We start from the raw sequence: 5,605 nt of genomic DNA, 5'->3' as shown, positions 1-5,605 counted from the left end.
CCTCCTTTGTGCTTGTGTTCAAGTAACCTTTATTTATTTATTTATTTATTTTAAATAATGTCCTCAAAGTACAAAAGTAGTAACGCTGGCAGTTTGGCTACCACAAAGATAAACTATAAAATGTTTCCTTTAAGTGAAAAGGTGAAAGTTCTCATTAAGGAAAGAAAAATATCATATGCTGAGGTTGCTATGATCTATGGCAAGGGTTCCCAAACTTTTTAGCACCAGGGACCAGTGCTCCTATGATAATCTCATGCCTGATGATCTGAGGTGGAGCTGAAATGGTGATGCTAGCCCTGGGGAGCGGCTGTAAATACAGATGAAGCTTTGCTCGCCTGCATGCCACTCACCTCCTGCTGTGCAGCCCAATTCTTAACAAGCCACGGACTGGTACTGGTACGTGGTCCAGGGGTTGGGGACCCCTGATCTATGGTAAGAATGAATCTTTTATCCATGAAATTGTGAAAAGGGAAAAAGAAATTTATGCTAGTTTTGCTATTGCACCTCAAACTGTAAAACTTACAGCCACAGTGCATAAGTACTTAGTGAGAGAGAAAAGGCATTGACTTTGTGGGTAGAAGACATAATGTCATCATTATGTGGTGATCCGCCTTCTGACATTAATAGTATCCTATGTTAAGTCACAATGCCTACGTCATTCACCTCACTTCCTCTCATTACATAGATATTTTATTATCTCACATCATCACAAGAAAAAGGGCGAGTACAGTATAATTTGAGAGACAACATTTACATAAATGTTATTATCATGTATAATAATAATTGTTCTATTTTATTATTAGTTATTGTTAATTTCTTACTATGCTTAATTTATAAATTAAACTTTATAATCTGTACCTATAGAAAAAACATAATAAATATAAGGCTCAGTCCTATTTGTGGTTTTAGGCATTCACTGGGATTCTTGCAAAGTATTCCTCATAGATAAGTGGCCATCGTATAATTTTTCTAAAGCATATCCTACCCAAATTTTTAAATTCCAAAACATATTTCACTACCATGAGTTCAGATAATACAATTAAGCCTATTGAAAAATCAGAAATAATATTAACTTTATAAAGTATCTTTTTGACATTGAGAGGGATCTTTATTTTTGTTTCTTTTTTGACTTAACATGGATATTAGTAAATTTTAGTAAAATATTTTCTAATACAAACTACTTTATTCATTACAAAAACAATTTAGGGTATTTAAAAGCTTTTGATTGAAGTATTTACACACAAATATACATGTACGTGTATAGACATTTAAAAGTTTAAACTCTTTATTGAAGTTAGATATGTAAGAGTATAGCTCATTATTTGCACAAACTAAAAATATTTAACTTGCACCTAGATCATGAAATAAAATATTACCACAGTACTAGTAGACCAGAAGTCCCCCATGTTCCCTTCAGGACAATAGCCATCCCACATAGTCTGTCTTCTAATAGCAAAGAGTAGTTTTGGTAATACTCATATTTTTAAAAATGTTTCTATAACTCTTACTCTTTCTTGTATCTGTTATTATAAGATTTAATGTTTTTGTGATTCATCTGAATGGGTTCCATTACTACACAGTATTTCACTGCAGAATCTACTGTATGAAAACATAATGAAATTTATTGAAAAACTGGGAGTATCTATAAAAGCTGAAGATATGCATATTCTATAACTGTGAAATTCCACTACTCATTATATGTGGTCAACAAAACGTATACTTTGAAATTAGACATTGTAAAATAGCTGTTACTATTTTTGAATAACACAGAATTAAAATTTCATGCTAAAGTTCTTTTTGTAATATCACCTTTTGCCCAGATTTCCTGTAATTATGTTGATTTTTTTAATTGAGAAAAACTAAATTTTCTTTTCCTCTCTTGCTCTGTCCCTCTTTCCTTATAGCCCTCTCTTTCTCTTCCTTTTTCTGTCTCTCCCTTTCTCCTGAACCATTCTGATTAACTGTTGATTGAAAGTTTGATAGATTTTGTGTGTGAAAATATGTGGGACTGTTGCTTATGAAACTTTTGTAATTACTTGCATAGAAATTTTTCTCTTTCACTTTTTGCCTCTCCCCCCAACCCCCACTCAGCTTTATTGAAATATAATAGACAATTAGTTGCTCATATTTTTATTGTACAATTCAATGAGCTTTTTAAATTATAGTTGGCATACAATAATATATTAATTTCAGATGTACAGAATAGTGATTAGAGATCTATATAACTCATAAAGTTATCACCCCACTAAATCTAGTTCCCCTCTCCCCCCCTTAAATATTTATTACAACATTATTAACTATTTTCCTTATGCTACGCTTTATATCTCCATTTCTATTTTGTAACTATTTGTACTTCTTAATCCCTTTGCAATTTTTCGCTATGCCCCCCAACCCTCCTCCCATCTAGTAGCCCTCAAAATATTATCTGTAGCTATGAGTTTATTTATGCTTTTGTTGTTGTTGTTGTTGCTTATTTTGTTCTTTAGATTCCACATGTATGTGAAATCATGCGATGTTTGTCTTTCTCTATTGGATTTATTTCATTCAGCACAATGCCCTCTAGGTCCATCAAGGCAATATCTTTTTCCATCCCATTCCTTTTGGTCTATGTGTGTCTTTTAATCTGAAATGGGTCTCTTGTAGGCAGCATATGTAGGGGTCTTGTTTTCTTATCCATTCAGCCACTCTATCTTTTGGTTGGAGCACTAAATTCTTTTCCATTTGAAGTACTTGTTGATAGAAATGTAGTTCTTACCATTCTTTATTCATGTTTTGGACACATGGTTTTTCTTCTTAAAGAAGTCCCTCCAACATTTCCTGTAATACTGGCTTGGTGTTGATAAATTCTCTTAGCTTATTTTTCTCTGGAAAGCTCTTTATCTGTCCTTAGACTCTAAATGATAGCTTTGCTAGATAAAGCATTCTTGGTTGTAGATCCTGGGTTTTCACCATATCGAATAGTTTGTGTCAAGCCCTCTCCCCCCACATAGTTTCTTTTGAGAAATCAGCTACCAATCTTATGGGTGATCCCTTGTAGATAACTAACTGCTTTTCTCTTGCTGCTTTTTAGATTCTCTCTTTGTATTTAACCTTTGGTATTTTAATCATGTGTCTTGGTGTGAGCCTCTTTGGGTTTTTTGGGACTCTCTGAACTTCCCAGGGTTTTATGTCCATTTCCTTTACCAGGTTAGGAAAGTTTTCCATCATTAGTTCTTCAAATAGCTCTTCAACTTCTTGTTTTCCTTCAGGTACCCCTATGACACAGATATTTTTATGTTTGTGTCCTATAGGTTCCTTAAATTATTTTTATAGTCTTGACTTCTTTTTTCTTGCTGTTCTGATTGAGTGTTTTTGGCTTCTCCATCCTTTGCATTGGTGGTTTGATCCTTTTCTTTATCCACTCTGTTGATTCCATCTAATATACTCTTCATCTCAGGTAATGTGTTCTTCATTTCTGATTGGTTCTGTTTTATAATTTCCATTTCCATTTTTATGTTTTTTATATCTTTGTTAAAGTTCTCACTGAATTCATCTACATATCCCCTAAGTTCATTGAGCATCTTTATGACCTTTGAACTCTGCATTTGTTAGATTGCCTGACTCCATTATTCCTGGATCTCTGTTCTGTTCTATTCTCTCATATGGTTTCTGCTTCTTTGTCTTCCCATTTTGGCTGTCTTTCTATGTCTGTTTCTATGGACTAAGCAAAGCTCCTAAGTCTCCCGGTCTTATTAGCATGGCTTTGTGAAGCAGGTGTTCAGTGGTACAGTCTGAGAGGGATTCAGCTGCAGGCCAAGTTGATCCCCAGCCTGTGCCCCTCCGGGGCCACCTATTAAGATTCAGCAAGCAATCCACAGATGCTGTGCTTATAGTTGCCTCAAAGGGCCACACCAGAAACTGAGGCTTGCTGTCACTAGTGTGAGTCTTGGTGCTGCTCAACAAAGAGCACCTGACTTGCCAAGGACACACCTGGATGTGGCTTAGGTGGGGCTGTGAGTTGGGGGAGGCATAGTTTCAGGGATTCTACTGGGCAGAGCTACCTCTGTTTTCCGGTTTGATGATGTCTCAGCTATGGTTGCGCTGTGTCCACACACTGGGAGCAGTGAGGACTTGACAAAGTAACAATGGATACCACTGGTACTTCTACACAGGAGAGATCCTCGCCTCTTGCCCTCACTCTGACAACTCAATGTCCCCCTGTAAGTCCCTGGTGCCCCCGTGCTGCCCTACCCGGTGCTGGTGCTCAGAGAAAGCTGGTTCATCATCGCAAACGTATGCTTTGGATCCAGCTCCTTTTAAGAGGTGTCTGCAGCTGCTGCTGCCACAACCTCTGTCCCACTCAGCCACTAGAGACCGGGCAGCCTTGCGTCTTTACCCACCTCCTACCTTCTACCATTGCAGGTTGATTAATTATTTCTCTCCCTAGTTGTAGTGCTTCTGTTCATCTAGATCCCAGATGACTTTGCTTGCTGTTTGTTCTGTTTCTGTCACAACTTTGATTTGGCCATAAGAGGGATGAACAAAGCCTTTATCATCTATGCCATTTTTTTCCTATCTTGGTTTCTGCCTCTTTTAATTTTAATTTTTGTCTTTTTTTTCCCTAGAAAATCACCAAATTTATTTCTGATTTTTTTCCATTCTCGCTTAGAAATTTGTCAATTTTGGTGTTTTTAATTTTTTTTCTTTTTATAAAAACTCATGAAATATTTCATATGTGTGAAATACATGGAAACAAAATATAAATATATAAAATAATATTACAAACACCTCTGTACCTATCAGTCTAAGAAATACATCATTACGAGTAAAGTTGAAGCCTCTTACCTCCTCCTGGAACAAATCTTTCTCCCTCTCTCTGAGAGATAATTATCATTCTGAATTGATTGTTTATCATCCCCATGCATTTCTTCATACTTTACCATATATGTATGAATGCCTAAACAACAAATAGTGTTCTTGAGCAAGTAACTAAGATTTACAAAAGTGATATAACAGTGTGTATTTTCTCCTGCAACTTGCCTTTTTAAAAATAATTTTTAAAATTGTTAAATTTCAGTTAATGTAGAATAATATATTAGTTTCAGGTGTACAAGATAGCGATTAGACATTTATATAACTTAAAAAGTGATTATCCAGTTAAATCTAGTACCCATCTGACATCATACATAGATATTACAATATTATTGATTATACTCTCTGTGCTATACTTTACACCCCCATAATTATTTTGTAACTACTAACTGGTACTTCTTAATCCCTTCCCCTTTTTCACTCATCCTTTCAGTTGCCTTCCCAGCTGGCAACCCTCAAAATGTTTTCTGTATCTATGAATTTGTTTCCTCTTTGTTTGTTCATTATTCTTGTTTTTTATATTCCACATAAAAGTGAAATCGTATGGCATTTGTCTTTCTGTCTGACTTATTCCACTCAGAACAATCCCATCTAGGTCCATCCATGTTTTTGCAGATGACAAGATTCCATTTTCTTTTTTTATGAGTGAGTAATATTGTATTATATATATAAACACATATACATACAATATAACAAAATAATATAATCGACATCTGTGTACCTATCAGTGTACCTATCTGTGTACCTACCATCT

This window comes from Pteropus vampyrus, unplaced genomic scaffold (assembly GCF_000151845.1).
Source record: "Pteropus vampyrus isolate Shadow unplaced genomic scaffold, Pvam_2.0 Scaffold21, whole genome shotgun sequence".
Taxonomy (NCBI): domain Eukaryota; kingdom Metazoa; phylum Chordata; class Mammalia; order Chiroptera; family Pteropodidae; genus Pteropus; species Pteropus vampyrus.
The sequence above is the reverse complement of the archived record's forward strand: the minus strand, read 5'-3'. Positions refer to the sequence as shown.